The sequence below is a fragment of the Dreissena polymorpha genome, chromosome 2 (genome assembly GCF_020536995.1).
Source record: "Dreissena polymorpha isolate Duluth1 chromosome 2, UMN_Dpol_1.0, whole genome shotgun sequence".
NCBI lineage: Eukaryota > Metazoa > Mollusca > Bivalvia > Myida > Dreissenidae > Dreissena > Dreissena polymorpha.
In genome coordinates this window covers 62,063,818-62,080,403 of record NC_068356.1, presented here as the reverse complement: position 1 = coordinate 62,080,403, position 16,586 = coordinate 62,063,818, and the positions used below count along the sequence as shown (strand labels likewise).

The 16,586-nt window shown below is 33.6% G+C and overlaps 1 protein-coding gene and 1 pseudogene across 1 annotated transcript in view; both read left to right on the top strand.

The window, feature by feature from the left end:
• LOC127869767 (A disintegrin and metalloproteinase with thrombospondin motifs adt-1-like) overlaps nucleotides 1–16,586 on the top strand; it is a 214,104-nt gene that overhangs the window by 44,297 nt on the left and 153,221 nt on the right. The gene's annotated exons all lie outside the window — the stretch shown is intronic.
• On the top strand, nucleotides 1,848–14,991 carry LOC127867276 (dnaJ homolog subfamily A member 1-like; annotated as a pseudogene).

The following is a 16,586-nucleotide window of genomic DNA, read 5'->3' as shown; positions in this document are numbered from 1 at the left end:
AAGACTTCCAATGTATACACATCGATAATTTACGTACGGAAAATACACGTGTTGTGAGTTGTAAAACATAAAATAGCCTTTACACCTGGGTTCGTGGTATCGATCATGTAACGCATTTTACGGAATATGCTTGCATTATCAAAGCAGTTAATATGTTTTAGATGTGTCGCGTGTATTTGACGCAATAAGTACTTTTCTATGAATTCTTAATCTCGAATGTTACTATTTAAAAAAGACACAATGTTTATTTGCTACAAAATTTATTAATATACTGAAACGAAAATATATCGCATGTGGTTTTCAATACCGTTTACACCATCAATATCAGCCAACATAGAAACGTACAGGGAATGACCTTTTAAACAAAAAGATCAATATTATATGCTATTGCAACGTTAAATAACTGACATTTACATTTTTAAATCTCCTTATTTTAGCTTATTAGCCATGGTGCGATGGACAAAGGAAGGCATTATATATTCAAACTAAACATTACTGTTTCAGAACGAAAATAGGGCAGATGCTGGTATTTACACCTGCATTGAGGAAAACTCGGAAAGACCAACTTCTCGGGAGTCGATTTACAGCAGTTTATACTGCACGTTTTATGCAAAAAGAAACACATTTGTAATTCATTCGTTGTTATAAAATTAAAACGTTTTAAAGTGTTGCCGGTTAACCTTGAGTATGTATTCAATTGAATTTAACTTAAGTTATTCCAATTTCAAAATCAATAAACGTCGTACAATGCACTTGCTCATTTAAAAAATAGTATGAGGAATGCATGAACTCGACTCATCAACATATCAATATTGATATTCAGTTTGTCTAACAAGTTATTGACACTGTTTTATTTTTTCTGTTTCAGTAAGCAGAAAACTTACTATTTACGATATTTCAAGCCATTGAAACGAAACACATAATTATTTTGGTTGAGAAGTGGCATTTTCGTTTTCAGCATTGGCAAATCCGCTTCCATCAAGTTCAGATTTTAATTGGAGAAAATGCAGTGACAATAACTGTACGTATAAAGAAATTTCGCAGCGAGTAAAGTTGAGATCACCTTTGACGATATGGCAGGAGTGTGGGCGTCATTTTAACAATAAATAAACGTAATATAGGGTATACAACGGCGAAAAATACATGCCTCGGCATTGCAGATGCCATCTTGTTTGTCACGGGATTACCACCTCTGTCTAAAGCAAAAACATACATTAAAAACTACGAGTAGACACTCAAGCCATTCGATACTACTACACATACGCGAATTAAAACCAAACGGGATTAAAAAGAATGTAATGTGTTTATTCTTTTCTAGTCAATATTTATACAAATTGGTAAGTTGGGATTCCAGCTTATCCTCGGCCGTTAATCACGGGCGCCACCTCTGTTTGCGATGCATTAATAATGAGCCCATGCTACTTTCGAGGTGGCGATAATGACTGGATGTTTTGAAAATTAACGGATAGTTCTACAGGTGAGTATGCTTTATGCTTTTTGTTAAAAATATTTTGCATTATTTAAAAAATAGGCAATGTAGTGCAATTCAGCGAAGATTTATTCACCCACAAATGTACAGCAACATCTAATTCAAAGCCATTTGAAACCGTGATAACTTTTATAAGTTGTGGCATGGTGAAGTTTCAAAACTTCATATGAATGAGATATAAACAAATAATAAATGTATGCAAATTATGGTAAACATCAATGCCATGTTATGAAAGGGAAGTAATTCAAATTGTAAATGCATCGCAAAAAGAGGTGGCGCCCGTGATTAACGGTCGTGTTATCATTGTATCTATTTTTAACCTTTTTATTGCTCGTAAACCTTTACAAGGTAAAACTGTTGGAGAGGAAGTAATGATTCATTTTGGTTCAGTTAACGCACCTCAACACAGGTAGAACGTCTATTGTGGAGGATAAGACATTGTATTAGTATTTTAAAACATAGTTTGGATTGTATTGTTGGTGAGTTAGGAGTATACTTTAAGTTTGATCGTCTTGATTATTCTTTATCTTGCCAATTTGGTCATTTTCTGCGTGCTGTCAACGAACAAACAATTGTTAATCAATCGAGTTTGACTAAGCAATTCTTCATATCTCAGCGTTCAGACTAAACATCCATAGGATCGGACATTTTCGTAACATGCAATCACCCATCTATTTACATGATTGTTTTGATATGTTTGACACACGATTCTTATCCTATTGTGAGTTTTGCTTGCAGGTATAATCAATTTAGTAAATATTGCACCTAAAAAGTGGGTTAATATTTACAATTGATCAAAACGTGCCTATGATATCGTGTTTAAAGACTATTACACAAAATAATGCAATTTAAATAAACAAAACTTACAAAAACAATTAAATGGCTAAAAGATTTAATTGGATAATCAAGCGCTCACTTACGGGCTTTTATACATTTAAATAAACCTCTAGCGTGTTTTATCGTTAACGGAATTTTCGTAGCACCTTAATAACTATTGTGATCCCTCGCGTGTTATAGGTTGCACAACTTTTACAGAGGAGTCATTGAATACACTATGATGCGTAAAAGAAGCATATAATTTAGATCGAGGCATTATGTATAGCATGATAATACCCTGAAATGATTAAAAACACAATTGGTAACACTTAAAATGGTTAAATCAAGGACACTGTTACTTTTATAATTAGAAAACTGATTTAAACTCAAAAATTCTAAAATGATGCGTCTATGGTTATGAAACGTTACATAAGGCACCAGTCATAGCTTATCAATGTCTGACACCAACATTTTTGCATGAATATTAGCATATGTCTTTACGAGAAGTATATTGGTTTTCTTATTGAAATATAGGAAGAAAAGATAATATCTCCCTGTATAACGGTTATCATGCCACTTTATCATACTACTACTATTACTACTACTACTACTTCTACTACTACTACTACTACTACTACTACTACTACTACTACTACTACTACTACTACTACTACTACTACTACTACTACTACTACTACTACTACTACTACTACTTATAATAATAATAATAGTAACAATAATAATAATAATAATAATAATAATAATAATAATAATAATAATAATAATAATAATAATAATAATAATAATAATAATAAAAGTAATAATAATAATAACAATATTACGTAGTAGTAGAAGAAGAAGTAGGAGATGTAGAAGTAGTAGTAGTAGTAGAAGCAGCAGCGGTGGCAGTAGCGGTAGCGGCGGCAGCAGCAGAAGCAGTAGCAGTAGTAGTAGTAGTAGGTTGTGTTTTTTAGTGATGTAAGTATTTATAAAAGATAATGTGTTGAAAAATTGATTTGTGTACGTTTTGTATGTAAGCTCGTAAATAATTATGGAGGAAGCAAGTTTAATATGGTTTATATATATATATATATATATATATATATGGAACGTTGTACCGTTCCTTCCACGCGGATAGCAGATAGCCGCGGAAATGTATGTAAGATCGCTAAACTTAAGCGGGAATGCAACATATATGTTCGACTAATGCCTTAAATCCCATTTAACTGTGTCACATAATTGCATGTTTTATTTTATGACATGTGTTATCACAACGAAAAAAAGCTTTCCGATAACAAACATATTTTTGTTAGAGTCGATTTATCGTAATTGTGATATATCGTAGCTCCGAAATACAGCTTGTAGTAAGCGACTGCACTATATTCTTATCAAAGTCTTATTAGGCTGATTTGCCAGACCAACGCGATCTCGTTGATGGGTTAACTGCCCAGTAGCCAAAGCATAAATTAGGGTCGTTTATCTCTTTATCAATGGTGATTTGTCAAAGCTTTTCATATGGAAACCCCAAATAGAGTTGTTGTTCACTACCCGAAGTCTTGTAAGTTTAGTACAAACTTGATTTGCTCGTTTCTGATAGAAAATTATAACAAGTTGTCGGAAAAACTAAGCGAATCAACTCGAGAATCGATTTCACACGCCGACGATGCGAAAATAAAAACACCAATGAATAAGGGACAAATGTATGCTCTACTCGTAGAACAATCTAGATTTCGGCAATTTTAGGTTTATTGAACATTGTATGCACTTCAAAATTGAAACACGCGTGGGTTAAAAAATGCTGCATGTTTGTATGAAAACAGTTGTGACAAAGCATCAGTATTATTAAAAAAAAATCAAAGATAGTCCAAGCGCGCATGTTAGGAATTAAAATGTCTAATGTACGATTATTATGTTTAGCAAAGTATATCCTGACTTGAACAGGGATATTGCTCCCTTCTTAAATTACCATAAACAAATTTAGCAGGTAGCGTTAGTCTCATATTGATTGCGAAGCTCATTATATGTGGAAGACATTATATAAACGAAATTATCGAAATAACATACAATGATCTTAAAATCTAAAACGCTCAATATATATTTTTGAGTGTGTTTAAACACTTTATATTTTTACTGTTACCTCGAAGAAGAGATGACATTCGTAAACGTTATTAATCATAGTTTACTTTTAAATTAATAATTAAATATAAGGGTTTGTATATAAATATTTGAAAGAGTATCCGAATTATCTGCGAATGGTAGGTACATTGTATACTCATATATTTATAAAACTAGTTTTGTGTCGCACGGACCGCAAGTTTGTATGCAGAACCATACAAGCGTTGGTGTCTGGACACTTGTTCAACTCTGTGTCGTATGCAACATGGACACATATAAGCTTGTTAATGCTTAAATGATTTATCTCGAAGACAAAATGTCGCTGAATGAAATATGAGGAAGACTCACACGAGCGTCGTGAACACAAAGTTAAATTTTCAAGAAAATTATATACCATACATTTGTTTATTGAAGTGATATGTTGACATGGGCGCCTTAGATAAACAGAAACGTATTATCTTTATTATTTTATTTACTCCAAAGTAAAGCAAATCTAACACAGAACACACTGGGAAAAGCACACTTATGAAGCAATCTTGATTATAAGCATGCTAAGCTGTCATACAGCTCAGAGCACACATCAACTATTGGAGACCAGTTTTTATATTTGCACTCGGTAAAGTTGTTACTGGTTTTGTTTTGTTTCATTGTTTGTAAGTTTCTTCCAATATAGTCATAAACATGATTAAAAGCATTATACAGGCATCTATAAACTTTGAACTTGGTAAAACCTTTACTTGTGTATGTTATTTGAAATGTTCATAAAACATTTATCTAAAAGAATCGAATTTTAAATCGTTTGGACAATGATTTTGAGTTCTCATTGGCGACAATTAAAAATCAATGCATGTATGCTAACGTGAATATAGTAAGTTGTGTTTTATGAATCGCATTATCATTTTTGATAAATGTTTGTTATACGTTCGCAATTTAATTTTATATTAACCGATTAATAATCCGGGTAATATATCCAGATATTTCAAATCTGTAAATCAGCAATGCTTTTGTATCATTGCAAACTTATTTTCATGTTGTTTATTTTCTTTTTCGAATCTGCCGTTCTTGAGCTGCTTACGCATAATACTGGAAAGATTATGTTTACTTGTATAGCCGGCATAACGCTGCCTCAAACGTCAATCCTTTGTATTGACCGTTCTATTTTAAAGACTATGTTTTGTTATACATTCAAATACTGTATTTACACGCGAATTTAAATTACATAGCTTAGCTTAAATTGCTCCTCTTGATAACTTACTGAATTAGTTTGGCTAAAATTGCACGATATTAAATGACAGCCTTCTGTTCATACCATTCAAACAGCGGCAAGTGCGCATACATATAGATATAGTACTGAAATAAATAAATGTTTACACGAAATGATTTACCTTTGAACGTCTTTTTAAGAGGTCTGGAAACTAAGTTAAAAAGGACATTGCAAAATCGAAAGCAGAGTTTCTAGCATCGTTGCGTTTGAAGTAGTCTAACACCGTCGAAATATTCTGGTCAATTTATGAGATGTCCATAATGTTAACCGACATTCATAGTTCCAAACCTGATTAAAAAAGTCGTAGCCTAAGAAAATAGTATTCCGAGTGAGTAAAGACCTCGCTCCAACTTAGGGAAGGAAGAAAAACGGTCGCCACACATTGCATACACTGCAGGAACTGCGTAGCGAAGAACCTATCTTCCCACATCGTATAAAGATGAACTGTATGTTCAATGTTATTTTTCCAACCAATATAAGACCAATATATTTCTTCGTGAATTAAAATCTATTTGTGTTAACATTACATAATTAAATAACAAGATATAAGTAACGTGTGTTATGTCTACATGAAATGGCTTCACTCTTGTTATAATAAATTGCCAAGGTAAAGCTAAGGGTTAAAGCAATATTTACATAAGAAATAGGTCTGAAAATATGTTATGCGTTTTGATACAATAGTGCAACGGAAAAATATAGATAGCAAAGTAGCTCAGTCCATTTAATATTGAATAGCTGTTACTTTACGTAACATTCAACACAGTGAGATGTAGATACAGGTAGTAAATCTAAAGAGCTTTGCAAGGAGACACTTGCGGGACCAGCACCGTTAGCGATTAACAGCCTGTTCTAAAAATGAACTTACAACTAACATTTCAACGTGTGATTATCTCAAATAAAAGACAGCACATGCTTAATATCGTTGAATTTGTTTGGAATCATTGAATGATCTGTATATAATAGGGGAGAGCAGTAGTTGAAAGCTTATTTGCTGGGAATAGGACATATTGCAAAACCTGTATGTTCAATATTAATTTGGCAAGTGATTAAAACGTGATATGCATCTTCGATCTCACCTCAGTGACAATACGGATTTTTCAATTGGATTTCCGCAGTTATAACGGATAGGGGAAGTAGCCGATGCCCATATCTATCCAAAATACGTATTAGTATTACTTCCCTTGTTCTACAATCTTAAGGATCAGTTTCCGTAAAGTGCGCCATTGGAGTAAACGTTTAGTGTGCTCATTCTTTAGTGCATCCATCATATTTTACCACATTACGGAATGCAATTATATTTTCAAACAACGTTTGATAACAACAGCATTAGCAAAAAAATGTTATAATAAAGTAATTTATTAAACGTTTTCGAACGTCTTACTCCCTGCAAAGTAGTTGTGCACTGATCATGATTTAAATACATGGCGAAAATGGTAATTATTTGCACAAGGTAATGTAAAGGTCATCTACTGTCTTGTCATTGACACTTATGGCTCGTAATTTATTATTTGTAAATGATACATAGACTAATATTAATTCATTTATTTAGTTAGATTTACATATTCTAAATCATGGAAAAAGTGGAATAAATATGTTATGTACTTTCGGCCATATATTGATAAATCGCATTGTATGACGCATTGGATTTAATATATGACGTCTATTTGTGAATACGAGTTACAAGAGAGAACTCGTAACTTAACACGCTGAACCTTTCCTCACCATTATCCCACAGTAGATATTTTACCTTCTATGTAAGAACAAGACATTGTTGTGTACTATTAAAGGGACCTTTTTCAGATTTTGACTTGTATTTAAATTTGTCATTAAATGCTTTATATTGATAAATGTAAACATTGGATCTAAAAAGCTCCGGTAAAAACAAAAATAAAATTAAAGAAAAAAGTAACCCTCAACTGGGCTCGAACCACTGACACCTGTAGTAAAAGTCTAACGCTTAGACCACTTGGCCATCCGTGCTCATTCAATTAGTGATGTATTTTATTATTTATATAAGCAATCCTCGTATTATCACAAAATATAACGACAACAACAGAACTCTCCAAATTATTCAATCGTTTCGCGTTGCAACGCTTTATAATTTTCAGGATTTTAAATCGTCAAAAGATGCATACTAATGGATATTTTAGAGCATGGTAAAGGTTCTGTATTAATTTTTCATCACAAATATAATAAAACACGAAAATTTGCAAATCTGAAACAATTTTTTTAATTTTGTCAATTTACCAAAACGTGAAAAGGTTCCTTAAGTACATGTTTTTATGTTGCACATGCGCATATTCACATTCAATGGCTAGTATTTTTAGCATTGTTTAACTTTTATATCAGCAATAAAATGCTATTTCAATATGAAACATAATTTATATTGTCTATGTTGATTCATTACTATATTTTTGTTTGAAATACTGCTAATTCCTTCAATCCTTGAAAAAAAGGTGGATACTGCAACAATGAGTTCATTTTGGACTACACATGTAACAGGGCCAAATATTTAACTTTTGTTTTATGTATTTAAACAGGGGTGACATTAGTTGTAGTTAACTGTCATTGTGAACCAATGTGCTTTTGGGGGTTATCTTTAACATTTTTGATTTCAGTAGAGCAGCAACACCTGATCTAGTTCCAACTCATTGAATATTCTTATCACCAATGGTCAAGGAAACGGCTTATTATGATGAGCTGGCAGTGAAGCCCAATTTGACTCCAGAAGAGATTAAAAACGCCTACAGAACACTGGCGCTGAAATACCATCCGGACAAAAACCCTGATGAGCCAGAAAAAGTTTTTTAAATTCTGAAATTTATCTGAAGTTAAACTTTAGAAAACACTAATGTAATCCCAGATGCTTTGAAAATAAATTCATCAACAAACGGTATTGGCGCAACTGATTTTTAACTCATTTCTGAGTTTAGTTATTTTTGCCAACCATTAGTTTGATAATATTGGTAGTTTCATTTTAACATATTTATTTCCTTTCTCTTTGTTTCCCCCCGCCAACGTTATGCCGTTATGGGTCTGGCATTCAGCACAGGCTTATCTGGGACGACACAATGTCCTCCTTCACTGTATTTTCAATGTGAAGAGACTTCCTTTGAATAAAAAATACCATAACAAATGGAAAGTGTTCTCCCTGATTAGCCTGTGTGGACTGCACATTTTCCCAAAGTCACAATCGTCTCTTTTCCATTCATCAGTTCAAGTACATTAGCCAGGCGTATGAGGTGTTGTCAGACCCCAATAAGAGGGAGACGTACGACCGCGGGGGAGAGGAAGCCATCAAGGGGGTGACTCGGCATATTTTTGACTTGGAAAGCAATAAGTAACGTGTTTTATGTTGGTTGCTGAAGAAAAAGTTTCAGTCTAAGCAAAACCAATTGCTAGCATTCGAAGCTAAGTAAATGGTTAGTGGAGCAAGAATTTCCCATGAACTTTATAACGACTTATCTGCAGCTTAATGTTCTGTTACGATTAATTTATTATAAGTATCAATTCTCTTGAGGCTTTTTAAGCATCCATATGTTTATATTCCAATTCAAACTGCCCTATATTTTCTTCATTATCTCCATATTGTTAAGTTTTCTGGACCTTTCTTTTGGCTGTTTATATTTCTTCACTGTCTTCTGTCAATGTCAGTTGCATTTTGAAATTTTGAAAAAGAAACAACAACAAAAATACTAAGTTAAATACTTAAATTTGACAGAAATTGAATGAGAGCTTTTTGTGTAAAGCATCCCAGCAATTGTCTGCAAAGGTAGCATATGAACATGTATCATGCTTGCAGTGAAATTGAATTTCCCCATCTGAAGTGTCCTGCCTATTTCCCCCAAAGGAAAAAAAAAACTTCAATAAACCTTTTGCTATCAATTCAGTCCAGCTAAAACTAATTGTTCAAAATAACTACCATATTTTTTCTTGCCACAATGTTTTCTGTTTAATTCCTCCATTAAACAATTCATTCATGCAGGGTTATTCCAAACGAAAGCGCACGATTCTTTATAATGCTCTATGTTTTCTCCTGCCCGTACAGGGGTCCAGAGAAGGGTAAGGATGTGGTCCATCCACTAAAAGTGGCTCTGGAAGACCTGTACAATGGAGCCACCAGGAAACTGTCTCTGAAGAAAAAAGTTATCTGCGCCAAATGTGAAGGTTTGTATACTACATTACATTGATACGATTTAAATGCACAAACTTGTAAAATAAAAGTGAAACCAGGCTTAGAAATTGTCACATAAGTTACTTTTCTTACTATCGTATCTTGATGTTGAGGTGTCTTATTATATTGATGCTCTTCTCATATTGTTTAAGTATTTTGCCACAATAAACGCATTTTAATAAAGTCTTATTTTCTACTCTGAATGACCTTTGACATTTATTTGATGAAAGCAAGTATATATATTTATTGAGTTGGTGTTAAAAGTACTGACACACATATTACATATGTCTGTAACCGGATCCAAACATTGGGACTGAACCATATCTGTGTGGAGCTCAGGACTGGGTGGAATTTGGCATAAAACATAAACACTGCTAGGAATTGACTGCTTTGATTTGACAGAAATGCTGTTGAATCTGGCAAAAAAAGTCAAACAAAGAAACACATTTTTATTCAGGTCGTGGAGGCAAGGAAGCGGCTGTAGAGAAATGTCCAACATGTAAAGGTCAAGGTATACAGGTAAGCTTTGAGTTTATTAATGAGGTTGATGATTATTATGGTAGCATTGTTCACAACTTACTCAGTGTTATTATGTTAAATGTTATCCAAATTAGAATAAGTCCAAAAGCCCTGCATTTTTTAATAATGCTTGCTTAGATTATCTGTTTCTTATATTACACTTTATTGGGCTTGCTTGGCCGAACTGCTTTAATTTTAATGACTAATATTTTTTTATAATTGGCATTGTACGTCTGTCTTTCACAAAACATTTTTATACTAAAAAATGAGTTCATATAAGTTGTGCAATATGGCTTACGAATTTGCTATCTTTGTTGCTATCATGGACAATTTTGTTTGTAAGTTGAATCCCAGTCTTGCCACATTACTTCTATGGGGATTTGTCATGGAATTATACAGATATTTTCCAACCACCGATTTTTCTAGAGAAGTTGTCCGTTTTTAACATATTCAAAATATTAACTAAGCATGGGTTTACAGTGTACACTAGCTTATATAATCCTAAATTTCAAACAAACAAACTAATGAAGGGTTTGGTGGAAAATAGCTGCTTTGACAACTGAGCATGCAAAAATTGCTACAAGGTAGGTAAGCCTTGTTACGAAGGGTTGTCTATCCTGGTTAGTCTTGTACATTTGCTTGTATGCATAGTATTTTTGCTGCAAAGTTGGGTTCCAACAGAAACATTTGACGGTGAGTAGTTTAGGACAAAGGTAAAGAATGATGTTTACATTGGTGCATTGTTAAGTCAGGGTTTCAATAAGAAGGCAAAATCGAACAAGATGGAGCCCACTTAGGGTGTACAGTGTCATGCATCACTGAAAAAAATTAAAAAAAGGACGCTAATTCCTGCCATCAAAGGGTTTTTAAGACTGCTTTAGGCACTCTATTCAGTCAATCCATGGAAATACAAGAACAAGCATTGTTTGGTATGAATCATACAGGTCAGTTTAACAATGTCGCATTTGTTGACTTTTATTTGAATGTGTCATCATTTTTTTTACCTTTAAACAATGGGCATAAAGTGCAAAAGCTGTCAATAAAATGATCTGACTGAATCTTAAATTTTAATTTGCCAAACTTTTGGATTGTTAAACTTTCAGCACAAAATAAATGGTAACACTCTTCCTTTAACGCTTTCCTATTTTTCTAACAGGTGCATCTTTGACAGCTGGGTCCAGGAATGGTTCAACAGCTTCAGACCATGTGCTCGGAATGCCACGGGAAGGGGGAGAGAATTAACCCAAAGTTACGATGTAAAACATGCATGGGCAAGAAAACGGTCGAGGATCACAAAATTCGTGAGGTCCATGTTGATAAAGGTATCCTGTTTTGCATGTAGCCCATTGAATGATTAATTAAGGTTAGGAAATGTGGTCCAGACCTTTCAATCAGAACTGCATGGTGAGGTCATTTCCTTGTTGTTTTAATTAAAGTAACTCTTTTTGCTTGCATCTAAAATTCCCCTCACACTTTAAGATATGATTTTCCTCCTTTGAAAATTGAGGAATCGCCTGCATGGTCATGATAAAAGAATTTTGTTTAATTTAAGAAAATTGTAATGCTTTGTGAGTATCTAGTTTCTCATTTTCTCAAAACTTTCTGCAATTTTTTTTAAAGTAACACCCAATTGAATACCTTTGTACAGTTTTCACCCCTTTAACCAATAGACGCTGGAACAATTTTTTTTATGCCCCCACCACTATAGTGGGGGACATATTGTTTTTGCCCTGTCTGTTGGTTGGTTGGTTGGTTGGTTTGTTTGTTTCTTCCAACTTTAACAATTGGCCATAACTTTTGCAATATTGAAGATAGCAACTTCATATTTGGCATGCATATGTATCTCATGGAGCTGCACATTTTGAGAGGTGAAAGGTCAAGGTCATTCTTCAAGGTCAAAGGTCAATTATATAGCTTCAAAGCGGCGCAGAAGGGGACATATTGTTTCTGACAAACACATATCTTGTTTTAAAGGGGTGCTGTATTGGAAAAAGCAGTAGAAGAGCAGTCGTTTGAGAAATTTTATTTGTGTTGTTTATGTATGTGTGACGCTTAAAAACCATTTCTCTCTAAGAAATCCTTAATAAATACTAAACAAAGCGCACACAATTTTTAAATGCTTTCTCTATACTTAATCAAATTAGCTAATCGCTACTCATAAACCAATTATGTTAAGGAAAACATTTTTTTTTGCTTCAAATTTTGCTCATAAACACTTGTAAAATAGCACGTGTGAAACGATATTTTTCAAATTGAATGAAATTTTGGCTTGAGAAAATGTTGACCCAGGTGAGGCCATTAATGTTTACAGGTATTTCAATCCTTTTTCCGCAGGTATGAAGGACGGTGAGAGTATCCGGTTCGCAGGTAAAGGGACCAGGAGCCAGGCCTGGAGCCAGGTGACATATACATAGTCCTGGATGAGAAGGAGCATGCCGTGTTCAGGCGGCGGGAGACGGACCTCATCATGGACATGGATCTGAAGCTAGTGGAGGCGCTGTGTGGCTTTCAGAAGACCATTGAGACCCTAGATGGGCGTACCCTGGTGATCAATTACCTGCAAGGTACGTGTGTGGTTGAGATGAGACTCCAATAAGTGTTTACTTTGGTATGGTTTGTAAAAATGAATCCCCATGGTATAAATTTTACCATCCCAGCAATATTGATGGTTGATACCTCATCCCAGCAATATTGATGGTTGATAAATATATAATTATGTAGTAAGTGTGACCTTGTATCCCATACCAGGTGTGTTATATAGAAATAAAGTAGGATGGTGGTCTAGTGGTAGGATGCTGGTCTAGGAATCTGAAGGTCCTTGGTTCGAATCCTGCTTAGACCATTGAATTTCCTGAGCAAAAAATTAATCTAATTCTTGCTCCTCTCCTGTTCACGCCAACTTGTATCCCAATAATCAGGGGGAGGGGGGTAAATATGAAGGTCAATTAAAGATGAGTCGAGTGTCATAATCAGACTTGCTGTTGGTGTCATTTACTTCTCTTGATTTAAGCATATGCATGGTACAGGACTTTTTCCTTGTTTGCCTTAGAAAAAAAGTTCAATGGCATTTTTTGTAATATGATATTACCCAAGGATTCCACTCTCCAGCAAAGAAGTTAGTACTCTTAAATGGCATCAAATGAGGATAATAATAATGTCTAAAATCTAAAAACATTAACCATTATTAAAAAGGTATTTTATACAACAAATAGTGCCAAATTGTTATTGAAAAAAAACGATGATGTTAAGTGCCCAATGGTCTGTTTCAGGGGAGGTAATAAATTATGATGCCATTACGTGCATAGTGGTCTGTTACAGGGGAGGTAATAAAGAATGACGAAATTAAGTGCACAATGGTCTGTTTTAGGGGAGGTAATAATAAATTAATTTATAAAGTGCATAATGGTCTGTTTAAGGGGAAGTAATTAAAGATGATGACATTAATAGCATTATTGCCTGTTATAGGGGAAGTAATAAAGAATGATGACATTAAGTGCATAATAGTCTGTTTCAGGGGAGGTTATAAAGAATGATGACATAATGTGCATCATGGGGGAAGGCATGCCAATCTATAGGGACCCATTCACGAAAGGCCGTCTAATCATTCGCTTTAAAGTAGTGTTCCCAAAACCCGGCGACATTGCACCGACAAAAATAGCTGAACTGGAAAAATGTTTACCACCACGTGCGGAAGTTATAATGCCCGACGGAGCTGTAGAGCACTCGCTGACAGACTATGATCCAGAGTACGAGAGACGTAGACAGCGAGCCGGGGAGGCATATCGTGAGGATGATGAAGAGGGGCATGGCGGAGGCCAAAGGGTGCAGTGTGCATCGCATAAATGATGATCTGCTGTGTAGACTATTTTTATGTTTTTTCAGGCATGTTTTTCTGTTGTGAAAAACGTCCTTATTAAAATCCAGAAATAGACATTTTAACTTAAATGATGACGATTTGTTTCTTAATCAATAAATCTAATCAATTTAATTGGGTATCTAATATAAAAAAAATGTTAGACATCTACGGTTTGTCATACGTGTTTAATAATCCAAGCTCTGTTGATGTTAAAATATGTATACCACATTTTAAAAATGTTGTTATTGATACCTATAAACAAGAGTGGTTTAGATCTGTTGAATATAGCTCTGTCTTAGATATGTACCGTGTATTTAAGCCTATGTTTGTTTACGAAAATTATTTAGATTTACTACCTAAATAACTAAGACACTACGTCACAAAGCTTCGAACTTCGAGTCTGCCACTTAGAATTCAAACTGGAAGATATGCTGGTCAAAATATACCTCGAAACGAACGTTATTGCCTTAGTTGTAACCAATTAGATGTCGAAGATGAGTTTCATTTTGTATGTAAATGCCCTTTGTATATTGATAGTAGAAGAAATTACCTTAAGAAATGTTACTATGTTAGGCCTTCTGTTTATAAATTCCACCAATTGTTGAATACAACGAATAAATTTGAACTAATTAAATTAGCAAAATTTGTAAAAGATGCTATGATTTTAAGAAATAATATTTCTAATATTGTTACCTAACTTCAAAAGTTATCCCTCATATTTAAAAGAATGTTTTACCTTGAATTTTCGTAACCGTATACGATGCTGCTTATGTTTATATTTTTACTATGTTTATTTCTGTGACATATTTGATTTTGAAAGTTATAGTGTTTAGACGATGTACACTGTGCAAGTATGAATAAATATGTCCTGTCTTGTCTTGTCTTTCTTAATCAATAAACATATATTTGTTACTAAATCAATAAACGGTATGCTTAATATAAATAAAATCTAATATATGAAGGGTTTTGAATAGGGTTTATTTTTTCTGTGGATATCAACAAAGTATATATAAAGAAATGAATGCTAGAGTTCTATTTAGGGCCCAAGAAATGCCAAAAAAGCTCACACTCATACAGTAAATTTTTACTAAACCCTGTAGCATTTACTCGGATATGTCAACCAGAATAGAAACCTGCAAAGCATGCTACATAAGATTTTTAGTAGTGGTCTTTATATGGTATGTTTGCCTGTGGTGGTTATTACAACATTTTTAAACCTTTTAAAGCCCCAGTCCTAATACACTTAAGAAAGGAAAACACTTTACAGAAACTGATTTGGATGAACATCTCACCAACTAAAAATAAAAAAAAACGCATTGCAATCGTGCCAATAATAATTTGGTGAGTTATAATTGCACAGTTACTTAACTTGCAAGAGCGTGTCATCGCCTTTGGAGTATACAATGTTAAAATAATATATATTTTATAAGCACCAAGCAATTTCTAAATAACATATTTAAATGTATGTTTTCTTAAACAAAAGTGATTTAAATATGGGGTGCATGTAATTATTTTCAATTAACAAGGGTGTTAATTTTAATAGAACTGTATATATGTATATTTGTGTTTATACGTTTGTTGGCTTACTGGTTAAATGGAACAATGTTTCTGTGAATTGAAGACTCTTTGAATAGAAAAAAATGAACGTTAATATTTTTTTCTGAACTTATTTAGTACGTATGTCTGGAGTGAAATGTATATTAATATGTTATACCGGTATGATAAATGATCAAAGTACTTGCACTTGCATAAATTTTAACACTGAAATAAACATTTGTTTTTTTTAGATAAAACTGATTTTCACAAAAATGCTGAAAAAAAAATGCTTAACAAAGGATAAATGCAAGTTGACTGGGAGGTCACTGTAAAGCGGGAAGGTCTTGAGGTATATTTCATATATTACTACACATTTTCCAATCAGATCAAGTTTTATGAGATTCCCATTGTTGGTTTCAATCTTTAACATTTAATGTTAAAATAGGCATCCTTCTTAAGTTATATAACCATCATCCACATTTCTTTGTTTGAAATAAATATAAATTGAATTTTAGGAGTTTTCTTCACACACAACATTTTACGTACATCATTTGCCAATTTGAGGTCTTGAGTTTGGTAATAAACTGCATGGCCTTTTGTTGAAGTGAAGTATTAGACATACGATCATGAATTTAATTTACATATGTTACCAATGGTCTGGATGAGGTAACATTTTACCCCTTTGACAAATATTAGTTGGGGCATGTTTGTCTGATAAGAACAATTTTAAACACTTGTCACCTAAATTTAAAGTTTAACTTCAGTTTGTCAACTATTGGCATTTATTGTGTGTATTTTTATGTGTTAACATGTCCTT